This window comes from Rhinolophus sinicus, linkage group LG09 (assembly GCF_036562045.2).
Source record: "Rhinolophus sinicus isolate RSC01 linkage group LG09, ASM3656204v1, whole genome shotgun sequence".
NCBI classification, from domain to species: Eukaryota; Metazoa; Chordata; class Mammalia; order Chiroptera; family Rhinolophidae; genus Rhinolophus; species Rhinolophus sinicus.
In genome coordinates, this window is record NC_133758.1 from 101639134 (window position 1) to 101656733 (window position 17600).

Here is a 17600-nt window from a genome sequence, read left to right on the forward strand (position 1 = left end):
TTCAGAATTCAGCATTGAGAGTGGCAAAGTGAACACCTTAGAATAAGACCTTGCATTGTTCCCTAGGGCATACAAAACAACATGGATTTTTTTTTTTTAAAGGAGTTTTCTGTTGATTGCACTTCAAAAACTTCAGTCCTCTATGCATCGGCCCAGCTCATTATAGTTTGCTTGGTTGCCATAATGTTGTAAATATAATTGAAGAAGAGAAAATAGTATTCCTTTTTAGATCGTCTGCCCACCAGGCTTAATCAGGTAAGATCTCCAGGCCAATTTAAAACTTTTTTTCTTTTTTTTTTTTTGGTAGATATAAACAGATGGAATTGAGAAAAATGTGTTCTCAGGACTTTGACAGGCCAGTCTGTGAGGATGGGAGACCTGGAACTGAGTCTAAGCAGAGCTTTGTGCAAAACAACACAGCAGGGCCAAAAGGAGGTACAAAAACAGGGTCTGAAAGCTGGAAGAATCCTTAGCCATAATCCGCCCTAATCTCTTCATTTTGAAAGTGTAGAAAAAGACTGAAAAAAGGCTCGGCCAAACGGATAGAGTACGTGGTACATCCATGTTTGAGTTCCTGGCTTATCTTGTTTTGTTTTTCCCAAATCTCACAATTAACGTGTGTACAAAGAAAGGAGTTGCATACAAAATGAGTTATCTTTACACATTTACTCTGCATCTCCCAGTTTCTACCCTGGAGAAGAACAGGGGTTGGTGGTGTTATTTGCGGCACTCAGGGTACACTTGTGTGCGATTTGGTTGTTGCAATTTTGTCTCAATTTTTAAAATTAAAAAAGGGAAGAAAAAACAATGAGAAGTGGAAGGGCTTGACAAAGTTGTTTAGCAAGGACCATAACCCAGGCCGCCTCCTCTGAAGGAAATGCCCTTTCTATTCCTAGGGGCTCTTCTCAGAATCACATTTTAAATATTATACATGGAACGACAAAGAGAACCAATTACATTCAAGTGCAGTTATCAAAATATTTTTTCAAAACCCAATTTGCGATCTAATAATCTATGTGCTTCCATAATCACACACTAAATAACAAACAAGAACTAGCAGCTATCTGACAAATACTGTAATTTCAAAGTCCAGATGAACGTGTGCTGTTACAAGATGTCTGCAACTTGTCATGTGATGTGAAATCTGGGATTTCTATTATTGACAAAATCACAGATACTAATATTGGTTTGTTGCCGACACTCATAATTGAAGGATACGCTACGTTTCAGTTAGAAGGTAGTGAAAATAGATTTACAATTTTTGTTTCATATCCAAGATCATAGACCCTCAAATTCTAGGCATGGGGCCACTTGGGGGTTCATAGACCCCAAGTTAAGAATCCCCACATTGCACCACCTTGGAGGGCATCCAGGAAAGAGTGCAAAGGACTCCAAGTGTTTGACAAGCCATTATTCCTTAGGGAGCATGATTTCCAATCTCAACAGCTAGCGAATAGCAACAGTAACACCTAAAGTAGACTTCGTGTTATTCTATGAAGAGCTCACCATAAACTATCAACTTAGTCAGCAGACCCGTCTCCTAAATGCAATAGGTTTCACTGTGTTTGTGTCAACTACCATCTGGTTGTAAGGAACACTAGTGTGGTGTCTTGGAAACAATTTTGCGGTTCTTTTTCCTGGTGGGGATGGTGGTGGCTTTCGCGAGATACCAGTGTGATCATCGATGCCTGTTCCTGAGCCCAGACGGGGAGCAGTGGTGACCATCTCACCCCATTAACCCCCAGACCTAAAAGCTGAGCCCTTTTGCCTAGACCTGCAGCCTATGACTGAATGTCATGTGTAGCCATCCAGCGCCTTGGCTGAGCAATTCAGTCCAGGTGGGAAAATTCTATACCAAACGTGTGGTGTTAACACATAAGGTAAATTAGCCAATGCAGGCTTCCGGTGTGGTTATTCCTTTTAACAGCAAATCCCATTGTTTATCAGCATCACAATATGCTACCAGTGAAATGCAGTTTATTAAGAAGCTATCATTTGGAGAAAGATATTAACATGTAGAATTACCTCAGAAACACAATATTTTCTTGTTTAAAATACCATTAAGCTCTGCTTTTTAATTTAACTCAAGCTCTTCAGATGCCCCCAGCACTAATGGAAACTTACAGTGAAGCTTCCAAAAACTGCCATCATCCCAGGATTTGATCTGCTCGGTGCCACAAGACAAATTGCTTCCCCAGCTCTGTGGCTTTCATTCCGAGGTGCCAGGGAATGGCACCTCACCATGCAGTCTGTTAGTAGGTATCTGACCAACAGGTGGCTGCCCTCTCACCTTGGGTGTTGGTCCCCTGCCTTTGGTCACTTGCCTTTAATGAGTTAGCAAAGGTAACTCCCCAACCCAAACAAGCAAGGGAATGTGGCTTCTGGAACTTCAGGCTCTGAGTTGTTCTCCTCCGTATACAATACAGATGATGCAAATGTGATGTGTATGACCTGCAGATATGTATACAGTGATGTGTGTGACTCTCCTGGAACCTGGCTCTTCTCTCCAGTCCAAAAACCAACCCCCACCCCTGCACCCTAAACTCCATGATTGTCAGATACTTCAGGATCAGGTAAAGGACCTGCCGCGTGCTGAAAGCCCTCTAGGTAGGGGGTCAGTCCCATTAACCAATGACTTATCTTAGCTGCAGCTACATTTTCTGCACAAGCATCTTCCCTTACAATGGCAAGAATAAGGAAGTCATTCGCCCTCTCTTGGCTCTCACTCAGGCAAAGAGGGAACTGAAATGGTGAATTTCTACTCTCACCTGCAAGCTTTTGGGACCCTCAGAGCCTGGGGTCTGCTGAGCCTCCTGGCTCGTAAGCCTGACTTGGGAATCAGAGAAGCAGGAAGTACAGTTGTGGCGGGTTGCTACCCACCACTCCCCTCTGCCTGTCCAGGAAAGTGAGGAGAGCCCAGAACAATCAGCCAACAGGATCAACTGTCTGTTTCCCAGTACAAGCTGCCGCAAAATGCAAAGGAGCCAGGCAGCTGAGAAAAACATGGATAATCCTGACTGTTCCCATTTCCTCAATCTCAATCTTTTCACAGTGCCTTCCCCACAGCTGCTATTCAAACAAGCAGAGGACCTGCTGGGCCATGGAAATGGCCTTGGCTTTGGAATGGGAAGACCTGGGTTGAGTCCTGGTTCCTGCATCAGCTGGTGGTATGACCTTGACCAAGTCCTGGGCAGAGCAGTCTCGTGGAACTAAAGTGCCCCCTTGGCAAACGGGATCATTAGAAGGCCTTGCGCTTTGACGGTGGTGACGAGGTTCCAGTTGCACCATGTAGACATGACAGCCAATTATGGGCCGCAACTGCTATTACAGAGGTGAGGACTTTTCCTTTCTCTCCTAATTCAACAGCCCCGTGATCGTCCCAAGAGAGCCCCTCTCCTCCCAGCTCTCCTGCCTCGCTGTTTCCAGCATTTGCCGGGGCCACCCAAGGCCCAGTTAGTGGGGTGCTCAGTGGGGTGAGGGGGGGCGACGAGTCTGTGGTGCTTCCATATCGCCCATGCAGATGGATCAGGCAGGTGAAATTAATGACATTCGGAGCCACTGCAGTGCTCATCTGCTTAACAAGCCAATTTCTAGGACGTTTTCGAAGTTGTTAGCTGGCTGCCAAAAATGAAGATCATTAAAAATAGATTCACAGCTGTTCAGGAAGCCAGAGATATAATTTTACCTTCATTATGCCTTATTGCAGATGTTATTGATTTAATCTCATTGCATTTTACTGTGTAATATCAATTCGTACTGTCTTTGACTTGGAAATCGGGAACTGTATTTATTCTTCTTATTCTCATAGCAGAAGCTATGCTTCAACTGACAGCCACAGACAGTGACACCAGGTTCCAAGGCAGTGGCACCATTCACGCAAGGCCCACTGTGAGGGGATAAAACTATTTAGCACAGCTGATGGAGAGAAAAATCACCTAAACAGGGGGCCACTGTTCCTTTTAAGAGTGTGGCTCTGCCCACAAATGATTTAAGTAAATGAAACAATAGAGCCTTGGTGTAGCTTGCACTTGACCAAAAAAGTTGGTTCAATGAATCTTTCACTTTTCTGTCAATTCTTTTCTCCTGAAAATCCCACACTGAAACTTGCTGAACTAGAATTTAATCTGAAATAAATTAGGATGCATTAGGATATTGTTTTCCAAGAGGTACTCCTCAGAACAATGTGTGTTGAGATCCGCTATGATTTAAAAAAAAAAAAAAAAAAAAAAGTTCTGAACTCAAAAAATTTGAGAAACCCTGCATGATGCATCCTCCTTTTAAGGAGTTATAAGATATGGTGGCATATTAAAGTCTCCTGACAGGAAAGAAATTTGGTTGACTTTGTCTCATGCAGCATTTTCCAAACTCACTTGACGCAGAAACGTTTGTTCTTCCCGTCCATTAACATCCCTCAGCGCCGGGGTGCTGGGGCACCCCTTTGGGAATCACCGCTTTAAGAAAGAAGGCCAGGTTCATTCCTAGCGTCCCACACCTTTGCCAATTGCCACTGTTGCCACTATCTTGGACCTAATGAGCCATTCTTGACTTACGAAGGTTTAGTTCACGAACTTTCGCACCTGAACGGCTGCTGCTTCACCTTCCTCCCTTCCCCTTGTTTCACTGCTTCAGCTTCCCAACTCAGGTTCTGTCCCACGCACTCCCAACCTCCTGTCGTCCCACAGCCCCCCACAAACCTGCCCCAGGAGAGCTGGGGCTCCACTTGCCACACCACCACGCTCGTCGCTCAGAAGTACAGCGACACAACGAGGCCTGCCCCTAATCTATTTTCACTCCTTTCAGTCACTTCTTCAATTAAGTAGCTACACACTAGAGAGACAGTTGGTTCATATAGCGTACGCCCACGCCTATATGATACCAGGTACGAAATTATTCCGAGCTTGTGCTATTTTTTTGTGACATTAATATGTTTCATGGCCTTCGGCAAGTCACTGAGCCACTGTATCTTAGTGAGCAGTTGGCATAGCTTGCACAGAGGTGGTCAGCTATCTCTGTCTGTATTCATAAGGGCTGAGAAAAGAACTCCATATTTCCAACATTGGTGTTTGAAGGGGTTTCCTACACGCCGTTGGGTTTGATGATCTCACACTGGAGTTTTAACCAACTCTAGGGGCCATCATCAAGGATGGCATGACTTAAGGATTTTTATTCCATTTCTGTCCCCTGCCTTGCAGACTTCTAGATGTCGCTAGCTTCCAGGTTAGTGAAGGCCTATGGGAACCTAATATATTTATGTGAATGCCATATATTTCAGAGAAAATAAGACACCTATGATTGTGATGTTTCACATTTGCTACTAGTTGTCAGGGAATGTCAACAATTCCGTCACTATCTCTCCCTTACCCTCCCCTGCCCTTCCCTACCCCAACTCCACTGATTTCCCCACAACTCAGCCAGTCCCAGGGGTGACTTACCATCCCTCCTCAGGATGAAGACTGTGGGTGAAAGTCTAGGTAGGGTTTAAGGCCAGGCCAAGGCTGACCTGATCTCTTTGAACACTTGTTCCTCTTTGTTACTAGCTCTTCCATAACAGACACCTGGTGTCCCTCTGCATTTTGAGCTCCCCAGTGCCTGGCGTTTGCCTGTCCATAATCCCACCATGGTGCTCAATGCCTACTTTCCAATTAAGGAATTAGCATCTCTCCGCCAGAAAGAGATGGAGACAGAGTTGGGTTCACAGTCTCCCAACAGACAGATCCACTATGCTGAACAAGTCCTGTTGCATGGGTGTGATTCTGCCAGAGCACTCAGCTTATTTCTCTGTGTTCAGATTTCATTCTCACAGTAACTCCAGTTGAGTAACATGCATTGCAAAGCTAGCTGGGGCTCACAACTGCATACGTTGTGTCACTAATTATCCAGATTTGTTTTATGTCGTAGCTTATATGCTATATATATTCAAGAATTGTGTATGGGGAAAGCAGGGGGCGCAACTGTGTTTATATACCCACAAGATCACCGCTGTTCAAATTTGAAAAGGGTCTCTGAGGATATGTAGAGAAATTTTCTTATTTTTATTTTGTATGCATTTATTTATTTTTATAATTTTCTTATTTTCATAATTAGGAATGCAAACTCCAGACAGGGTTATAACTCAGACATACAACTAGTTAACTAAATAATGCTGGAGAAACTCCTCCTTACAGAAATACAAATAGGAGAATCCATTTTCATTTCCTTCACTGATACCTGTTTTTATTTTCAGAGTTTGAGCTATGTTACATTTGGGGGGCTCAAATAGTACTCAGAATTGTATCTCTTTTAAAATCAAACTATGGGACGGCCGGTTAGCTCAGTTTGTTAGAGCACAGCTCTTAACAATAAAGTTGCCAGTTCAGTCCCCACGTGGGCCACTGTGAGCTGCGCCCTCCACAACCCAATTGGAACAACTACTTGACTTGGAGCTGACGGTTCCTGGAAAAACACACTTAAAAAAAAAAAAAAAGTTAAAAAAGTAAAATCAAACTAAAATGAAACCTTTAACCAAAACCTAAAGAATCTGAGACGATGATAGACCAAAAAGGACAATTCAATCTGGACTAATCCTTGAATGTCCTGAAAATTACTGCAAAAGCAAACTACAATCTGTGTACTATGAGAAAAATACATTGAGATGAATAATTATTATAGTTCTACTGCTTTTATCATAATTGTATAAAGGCATGACAAACCCAGACATGTTATGAAAAATATAGAAAAACAAAAATGTCTTTTTTACATGACTGAAGCTAACGCATTAACATTGCTACTAAACAAAGGAATAAAAAAATAAGAAATTAAAAACAGACATAAACAAAACTAGCAGAGCGGCGCCACCTAGTGTCCTTTATCTGAAAAATCATCTGACGTTTCCTGCGCCCTCGTGTGGTAGAATTTAGCCTTCCTCATACGCAGGAAAACTAATTCTATAAACATTGGTTTTCTTTCCTCCACTCTGATCGGGTAATGGAAAGAGATAGAATATCAGAAAGATTTCCTAACTTCTATACTTTCACAAAGTATAGAAAAGTGTTACTTTTATAAATTTTCTATATTTTCACTGTTTAAAACCGAACTACAAAGATCCAATTTCCCATTGATAATACAATAGTGTTTCTTTGCACATAATTTCAAGTGAACCTAATCATTAACCTTTAAGAGCTGAATGACCTGAAAAGTCTAAGCCTCTTTGTCGCATGAAATTCTGTTCAGTGTGAAGTTTTATGAATACTGTTCCTGTTTCAACATTTTGGTAACATTTCAAAGCCAAAACAAACTTCAATTTTTTTAAAAACTTATTTAAAAGTAAATGTGTGAGGATTTGAGCCAGAAATAAGTGTCATCTTCCCCTGTGCCTCAGTTTACCCATATGAAGTGTGGTAATTGTTTTAGCTCCAGCCTACTTCCTTTGGGGGTAGGGAGTTGGGGGAATTGCCACTGACAAGATCAAACGAGATTAATGTGCATGGATGCTATTGAAGAGTAGAAAGTATATGATTTAGACAAAATTGAGATACTCTGTTTTTCTATTAAGAATGGAAAATTCTAGTGTTGATGTTTAGCATCAATACTGTCTATGAGGTAAGAGGAAAAAAATCAGTGAACAAGGAAACTAGAAGATCTGGAGTAGTCTCATGACTTATCCTTGGATAAGTCATTTAAGTCTGGATATCAGCCCTTTTATCCTATAAAATGAGGATAGTTTGGACTATATGATCCATAGGGCCTGTTCTGGCTCTAACATCCTACAATTAGATAATACAATTGCATTCTCCCTGCCGTTGTCCCAGCACAGGCCCTCGTTACCTCTTATCCGGACTATTGCAATATCTTCCTAACACATCTCTCCCAGCTCCAATCTATCCAGCTGAGTAATCAGGGAAGATGGGTCTTTCCAGCATAAATCTTCCTAAAGTGTAAGTACAATCATCCTATTCCCCTGCCTAAAGGTCTGAAATGACTCCCATGGCATTTTGCAGGGCAACCAGCATTTATCAGCATCTGCTCTATGCCAGACAGTATAATCGGTGCTTCTGTGCCCAGTGTTATTACATCCACACGATGACACATGAGATAGACAGGATATGCACTGTCTTCAGGGAGGAAAAAGCTGAGGCTCCCAGAGTTTCAGGGAACTGTGTCAAGTTCCAGTGAGGGAGTGAAGAGCGTGGGATGTGAATCTGGGCCTCTGGTTCCAAAATTCCTGGTCTTTATGAGTGGTTAAGGAGTAGATTTTGGAGCCAGAAATAGTTGGGTTGGAATCCAAGCTCTGCCAAACATTGTTCCACAGTGTGTAACCTTGAGATGTTTCCTAACCTCCCTATGCCTCAGTTTCCTCAACTGTAAAATAGGGACAATATCAGTATGTATCTCGCAGGGAGTTCATGCATGTTAAGCACTGGAACAGCACCTGCCACAGGTGCTTAGGAAGTGTTTTGTGTTATTACAACACTTTCTCACTGAACTAAGTAAAAAGTTCCTCCCTTAACATTCAAGGTGCTTCTAAACTTGGTTCTAACTGGCCTTATGCCTTTTCTTCTGCTCCTTTCCTGAGAGTACAATACCGTATTGTTCCAATTCCCCGCCCCCAAACACTTGCAAGTGTGTTGCGCTTCCTCCAGGTCTCTGCTTTTGCTGTTGCAGTTCTTCTCCTTATTCAGAAAGTTCATTGCCTCTCTACCGACCCCTAGCGGCATGACAGGCATATGCTAAGCAAGCACTAAATATTAGGTATTATCAATACGATGGTTTTCAATGGTATTATTAGTAATATCCTTCAAATATCAATCCCAAAGCCACCTCCTTCACGAATTTTTTCCCAATCACCACAGGCCTGAGATACCATCTTCCTCTAAGCTGTCTCAGGCGTTTACCCAACCGACCCCCCAGGCCACCTCTCACACTCTCGGGCTATTCTGTCCAATACAGTGGCCACCGCCCACATGTCGCTATTGAGCGCTTGAAATGTGGCTGGTCTAAACTGAGGGCTGCTGTATGTGTAAGATACAGCCACGTTACAAAGACTTTATACATACAAAGAAGTACACATTTTTTATTAACATTTTAATTTTTCATGTTTTAATTTTTATTGATTGCATGTTGGAATAATATTTGAATATATTAAGTTAAATAACTATGTTATTCTTTTAAATTTAAAATTGCATGTATGGTTTATATTATATTCCTACTAGAGAGCACTTCTCTCAGATAACATTATTTTTAACAATGTTCTGATTATAAAATGTGATGCATATTTACAATATAAAGTTGGGGAAATACAGAAAAGCACAGGCTAGAAAAGGAAAATCCTTTCATCCCATCACTCAGAAAGAAACACTAATGTATGTCTTCTAGGATTTTTGTTTATAAATATATATTTTTGACAAAATATATCTATTTTTGTACAGTCAGGATTATAGTCTAAATGTTTTGTCATCTGACTCTTCCATTCAATGTAGCAAAACTTTTTTCTACCTCATTAAATATTCTTCCACAGCTTCACTTTTAATGGATGCATTAAGTATCTTATTTATGGATGTACGGTACTTTATTTAACCAATCTGTAAATGTGTCAGAGATGGCCTAGATGCTCACCAACCCTGTTTCCTCTTCTTGGGCAGAGTGGAAAATTACATCTCCCAGCATCCCTTGCAGATGGGTGTGACCACATGACCAGGTTCTGACCAATGGAATGCGGTCAGAATGATGTAAGCCGTATCCAGCCCATAACAAGTCCAGACATCCTCTTCACTCTCCCATCATTTTTCTGTCGGATGAATGCAGGGCTCTAGAGGTTCTGAAAGCTAGTAGAACTACAAGACAAAAAGAGCCAGGGTCCCTACATAACTACGTGGAAGGCCACCAAACAACCACCAAAACTGTATCATGAGAGAAAAAGAAATTGTTTATTGTGTTAAGCCACTGAGATGTGGTATTATTTGTTAGAACAAGGTAGTGTTAATTCCCTTAACAGCTAGTATTGGCCCTTTGGATTACTTCCCATTTCTTTATTATAATTTGTATTTTTAGGATAAATTCCTAGATGTAGGAATTGCAGGGTCAAAGCTATGTGCATTTTAGAACTTTGGGAGAAATTCCCTTCAGACTTCTTGTATTCCTTACTACATACATGAGAATCAATTTGCGGCATTTCACTTTGCTTCTAAGTATCTTGTAGCTAATAGGTATGTGTTAAATATTAAGCAAATTAATTATTCGGCTCAAAGTACATACACATAAGGAAATATTGTTACTTTCAAAATCATCACTTTGAAGTGTAGATTTCAGAAACTGTATAGGCACTTTTAAGAAATAAGGATGATAGAAACATGGCAGCAAGTAACATCAGTGTACTCGGCTGGGAATTTCTGTTTCAAAGAAGGTGTTTTTATTCTAATTGTCATGGTGAAGCTATGGATAGAGTTCAGCCAGTTTAGTTATGTACCTCCCATACCATGGGTTGCTGATATGCAGTTGACCACTTGCAATATTTTTTACAACTTTTGTTTCTCCATTGCTTCTCTGTATACTTCTCATGGCATACATCTGTGTTATGAATTTTTCATGTATCACAAGCTGATGATTTATTTGTAACTACATTTGGTCCTTTAGGAGATACAAATGTTAGACTTGGGAGGAGTGGCGATAACACTAACTGACCTTTATGATTCTTTCCAAGTCTAAAATTCACGTGAGAGGTTATACAAGGAAATAAATATGATTATCTGTACATGGCCTCCCTCTGAAAGAAATCACAGACCAGTCTGGAGGCCAAATTTTGGTCTATTGGGAGTTTAGTTTTCTGAAAGCCCAAACAGTGACAATAGCTTATCTTTTTTTCAACCATAGACCAGGACTGTTTCTTTATGTTAAAAATCACTGAAGTAACTTCAACCTCTCATTACCCAATAACCCAAGTTTATGTCCAAAATTTGTTCACAAGAATATGATTTTACTTCGAGTGGAATTGAACATTTCAAGTTTTGAAGATGCTGAGAACAGCAAAAACCCAGATTTTTGTCCTGCTATACCAAGAAAATTCTCATGTTATTGTATTAAGAACTTCTACTGAGTACAGTGGAAAATGGTACATTCTAAATGAATGGGGCCACCAGCTCCTGATCTTATTTCTGGAAATTTTATTAATGAAGAAAGCACATGGCTACAGAAGGATAAGAACGAATCCTATCATGTTCTTTCTTGAAGAAAATTTGAGTTATAGACAAATGGATTCCAAAACACCCCAAGATTACAGACCAGCTGAAAGATTAAAAGTAAAAAGATTACCTTTTTATTTGATGCAAAACAACTTGTGGCTGGGTTTGTTTTCTCTAGCTGAATTGACTGCCCAGCTATTTAGTGTCACAAAGATACTCTTCATTATGGAGGATAAAGAAAGAAATAGTATCTTGAAACCAAATATTATGCCTCTTGAACAAGTGAGGAAGAGATGGGCTTTGGAAGAGCAAAACTGACATAAACGTTCCTTTGTTTTATTTGGACCTTTTCTACTCTTCTGCGGTTATATGATGACCTTTAAATTGTAAATCCATCGTCTTCTCAGACTGGCCCAATGGCAGGGTTCTAGATAAGAGGTGACTGACGTTTTTGTTTTTCTTTTTCCTTTTTTTTTTTTGCATTCTAAGGAAATGCCAAAGCTAAGAAAGGCTTCTCTAGTAGAAGAGATCCCAACAGACCAAAGAGACACATGAGGAAAATGAGGCACAAAAAATTACTTTATTTTCTGAATTGACTATCTCCCACCTTCCCATGTCTACTCCTAGAATAGAAGTTCTAAGGATCCAGGAATCTTGTTCTTCAGTACCTAGAACATGCCTGGCATGAAGAGGGTACTCAAAAATATATATATTTGTTTTGAAGACAGAAAGAAAGTAAACGAGCGCCATGAAACTCTTATTGGAGAAATTTTTTAAAAAAAAGAACAAAATGGCCAGATCGTCTAACACCTGGGTAGTCAGTATTGACTACTAATAGATGTTAGATGCAGCATCTAACTTATATCAACTTCCACCTGAGAAACCGATCTCAAAAAAAGGCCAGGAAAAGACTAATTGGCGGTAAAGTGAAGCATGTGCCTTTTATTACCACCATGTTCTCTGCTCTTTTGCATGAGTCGCTTTCCCTACCTCTGTATCAGTTTGTATGTTCTCTGTATGCGAACGTCTGCCCAAAGCCATATCAAATGAGACAATCCAAATTTTCTTTGCCACTGAGTATATAGTTTAAGTAAGTAGTAGCACAGAGCGTTATTTAAATAATGAAAGCATTCAGTGGGTCCATTTTGCATGGTGATATCAAGGATAGGATGGAGAAGGGTGGCTTGACTGGATGACAGTGGGGACAAAGAATCAAAGCAAAGGAGAATTCTTTTCTATCGGGGAAGGAAGAGTTTTATCCACAAAAACCACATTGCCTTTCTTATTGCTCATGGCATTGATGCTTCTTCCTCATTCGCGGACAATCATCCAGGGCTGGGCCCTTGGTGGCTATTCAAGTGATACAGTATGTATTAAGTTTACTAAAATCCCCCACCTCTGGGTGGAACAGCTATCCCAAAAATGCTTTCCCTACTGTCTAAACTGGAGTTTGTTGCCCTTCCAGTCTCCTTTCTTTGTCCTAGCCACCTTCGTTTTGGCTTTAGCTACATACGGTACTCGGGGAAATGACTGCCCTAATCATAATCTTTCAGATCTCTACAGAAAGTGTCTATAACTGGAATTTCCTCATTACTTTAATGTCCTTCTAGTCATAGCTTCATGGACCTATTATGTGTAAATTAGAAACACATTATTCCACCAGCAAAGCTTTTCTTTCAAATGCATAGAATTTTATAACCTGTCATAATCTATTAAATTCTGAATTGTTTGTACTGAAACTGACTTTTTTCTGTAGGAAGATGTCAAAGGATCTTAATTTCAGCTAATTCTGGCAACCAAAACGAGTCTCCTCTACTTAATAGCTGGCAGTGGTCTCTGCAGTAAAATGCTTCCAGGAACAATTGGAAATTACTAAGATAATAGTGTGTTTCTTTAGATTAGTCTCACCTCTGAAATGTGAAGTTTTTGCCAATTCAAAGCTCCTTTGCTGTCTTTCTAAAGCTGAATTTCCTGAAAAGTTCTTAAATATTAAGAAAAGTTGATGTAAGTAGACAAGAAGACAGCGAACAGGAAAGCTAATGGACAGACTGCGAGTGACCTGTAGAGAGTTCTAGAATTTCATATGGGCTACTTCCAAATAAGGGAAAACTTGGCAGGCGTGAGTTTGGAATTCTCTTTGGTTTGTTCCTCTTTTCAGAGCCCGGTACTATTTATTGCTTTTGCCCTTTGGCTTCACGGCCATCAACTGGCATATTTCCAGGGATGATATGTTTTGAGTGGGAAAAGCATCATTTCCTTCACAACCAGCTCCTCATGTGATGCAAACTCAGCACTAGAGTGAAGAGTGTGTGATTAGGCATCTAATTTCTGACTTTGGCTCTTAACTCAAATATTTAATATCAAGGAGATGTTGTTGGGGAAACCAAGAAATCCCTATGCTTGACGCTTAATGAAGAGTAACTAGTAACAATAATTAATAGTAACTAAATGCCAAGGCATGACAATAAATACTTTAGTTAATCCTTAAAAAACAATGCTATGAGGTAGGTTGTACCATTATTCCCATTACACAGAGTGCCACCCTAAGGCTAAAGAGGGAGAGTTAAGATTTGAATTCAGGTCACCCTTTATGTAACGGTCACACTTTAAATTTTTGTTTTAGAAAAGACTGTCAATTTCTCCAGTATGAGCTGGCTTCAATCATATAGGGGACTCTGAGCCAGATGTTGGAAATTTCTGGGTGGTACGCCTAGGTCTCCTTGCGTTTATATTGCCACAGAACTTTTGTTCTCCATTAAGTAGGGATGGCGTGTGTCTGGAGATATTTCCAAAGGAGGTGAGGCCTTGTTTTCAAGACAAACACGCCACAGACAGATTCTCAAGGCACTCCAACTGACCCATCAATTCAGACCATTTAAGATTGAACTGCTCAAATCAGTGGGTTGTCTTAGCACTGTACCAGTGAAGTTTTAGATGAAGAATCAGCCCATCATTTCAGCCGTTTGACCCTATGTATGCAAATCAGTGGTGGATGTTTCTACTTTTCTCTCAATATTTTTTTATGTTTTATAATTTTCTTTGCTTGGTTTTCCTATTTCTCTATGATAAATCCTGCCTTAACAACTCTGAGCTTGTTACAGAACCATTTTACCAATTTTGCTCATGGTGATGCCCAATGCAGGTGTGCTGAATTTAAGTATTAGTAATAAAAATAATTACATTTCACCCCAAATAATGGCGTATGTGTGCCAAGCTTCATGGGCTATAACCCTTTTACTTGCTTTTCTCTGCATGTGATTTCCAATAAACTTCATTTCTAATAATGAAATGCTCAAAAATGAAATGCTCAGTTTTACTATTTTATGACCTGACAAACTTGTGCAATTATTTCCTCACCTTTGAGCAGTCTGTCATTTAGTCAGGTGACATTTGGGTTGCAACTAATAGAAATTTAAATTAGATGAAAAACAAAATGCCCTTTTTCAGGAAGTGTTTTAAAAATAAGAACCAGAGCTAAAAGGATATGCCAATTAACAAGAAAGTTCAATTATTCAGGACATCCTTTCGCAAAGTGTTCTAGCTTATCAAATTTCTTTCTTCCATTTGTTCATTCATCCACTCCATTAAGATCGACCAGGTGTCTATAGTAAGCCAGGTGTTAGGGAGACAGACAGGGGGTTCAGGATTCTTGCTCTCACGAGCCTCAGCTTTCTCCCTTAGTATTTCTTCCTTCTGAGCCTCTCTTTGTGTGTGCTGCCATTGAAGCGTTGCTGAAAATGGTGCAAAAGATAAGAGTGCAGTGAGGAGAAGCTATGAAATATGAAATGGTCAGTCACTCCTAAACCTGTTAAAGATTAATTTTGGAAACGCAAATTGTGGGCTTGGTTAAGATGAATCTATAAGTATATTTCTATGGAATGTACTACTCATTGACTTTGGAGCAAGTGTAATTCAAAGCTTAAAGAAGTTGAGCTCAGTAGTCACTAAAACAGTCATAACCATTGCCTTTGAATGATACTTAAGGCCCTAATAGAAAAAAGTCTCCTGACATATATCTGTTGCTGTTAGCTCATTCCACTGTCCAACTACTTGAGTGGTGGTTCTACAAACTGGTCTACAATCACCCAGACAACTGGTGAAAGTCCAGATATTGGGGCTCCATCCCCAGAGTGTCTGATTCCTTAGGTTCTGGAGGGAGCCTAATATTTCCATTTCTAGCAAGTTCCCAGGTGATGCTGGAGCTGCTTGTCCAGAGACCACAGTTTCAGAAACGTTGGTGTAAATCAGGGGTGTCCAAGCTGTGGCCCACGGGCCAACTGCGGCCCACGATCCATTTTTTATTGGCCCACAGCAAATTCCAAAAGTATATTTAGTTTACTTAAATAAACCAGGTGAGGCAATACATACTTCACCTCGAGTGAGTGGCCCGGCTCTTTGTGTATTTTACTGCATGTGGCCCTTGATGAAAAACGTTGAAAAAAGTTTGGACACCCCCGTGTAAATAAAGGTTATCCCAAGTGCCAACTGTAGATGTGAACCAGTCTGGGAGAAGTACAGAACCTAAATAGAAGGACACTTCGGGAATCTTTTATAATTTGCCATTGCCTTGATGTTCAAGTGCATGATCAATGGGCATATCTCCATAAATGGGGTACAGATGAGCTCAGGGCTGTCAAGTGTGCACTGTGAGTCACATGCGTGCAAACTGCATGTGAGCTATACGGAGAGAGCCCCATGTTATTCTGTGAAAAGTTGAAAGTATAACACACTGGCCGTTCACCGCAAATATTTGAGAAGCACTGCTCTCTAAACCATCCTGTTATACTGCCTCATTTAAAAAAAATGTTTAACACAAATGAGTCAAGGTCATTCCCTCTCACACAGTATGGGGCAGGGGGAGGAGGAAAGAGCCGGGTCTTAGCCTTGGCTTTGGCCTGGCATCCTCTCCCTTCAGAGGCCTGGAGAAATAGTCAGGGCTGCAGAAACTAGCCCTGCGTGTGACACTACACACTGGTAGGGTGGGTCAACCCAGACGCCAAGGGGATCAGGCTTTTTAGGAAGCTGAAGGCATGAACAGAGAAAGTGATCAGTCAGAATTTAGGATGCCCAGTCCTGTGCAAAGGTCACACTGGATAAGCAGGAAGGTTGGACCCTTCCCAGTGAGGTCAACAGGGTTCCTTCAATGGCAGGCAGTCAGGGAGACTTGAGACCCAATACAGAAGATTCTTGACTGTCAGAGTTACTTGAACCCCACATCTGGGAAATTGTCTTTATAGCTGGGCTTAGAAGCTCGGGTATGACAGGTCTGCAGGGGGAGAGACTGAAAGCAGTCCCCACCACAGGTGCCCCCAAGAAGGCTGAGCCCAGGTAATGGGAAAGCAAGAAAATCATCCTCTCGGTCGCATACTTGGGCTGTCATTTTCTTTTATCTCTTTAAACACTTTATGAAAGTTTCTAATGCTCTGGTTCCTAGCTGTCAGGATTCAGCTATTCTCAGCCTTAAATTCTAGGACTCTCTAGGGCTGGCTAGAAGGAAGCCTCTGTGGATGAGGCCTCCTCCATGATTTCAAAGCTTGATGAATGTACCTCAGATTGCCTTTGCTAACTGTCTTCTCAAATGGATCTCCTGATAGCTCTACGATTTTACTAGCAGTGATTTATTTTTTAATATTTTGTACTTCAAGCTCTGATAAATTCCGTGTTCTCGCTAAGCACTTGTACAAATTAGATTGCAGTGGGAGGAGGTTAGCATTTTTCCATGTTCAATACGTCAAGGCCTGATAAGCAGCCACACGGCACCTGTCTGCTTTTCTAGTCCCCACTCAAGTCTGCCCTGCTCCAAAGCCTTGTTTGGCTGGAGTCACCCCAAGAAGAGGTTTTCATTACCTTGGATCTAGAAATAGCCATCCGCTTTGTTCTGATGGCCTCCAGTCACTAATTTGAAAGAGTGACCTTAAGTGCCCACCAGCTACCTCCTGGGGCCTCTGCCTTCCAGCCAGAGAACTAACTGCCCCAGAAAGGCTGCATCCTGGCTGAGACACAGTGATGCTCCAGGCAGCCGATAAAGGTGTGCCGTTTCAAGACGACCAGTGGAAAGCGGTGTATACATAGGAGGTGCACACTGTTCATGGGTCAGACAGATGGGGGGTTGAATATGGCTGGGTCATTTAGAATGTTTTGGATTCAAAGTAACAGAAAAACCAACACAAATTGGCTTGATAACAAAGGAAATTGAGTGGCTGATATTGGACCACAGGCAGTGCAGGCTTCTGAGCTGGATGCTCCAAGGGTTCCAGGGCATCATTGGCTTTCCTCTCCCTCTCCTGCTTTGGCCGCATCTGCAGATTGATTCCATAATTCCTCTCTAGGCTGCAAGGTGGCTGTGAGCTGCAGTCAGGGCTTCCCCATTAGGGTCCCACAAAGGCAAAAGTGACAGATCTGGTCTCCCCCAGCCAGGGAAGCAGAGTCAGTCACTTCAATATACCA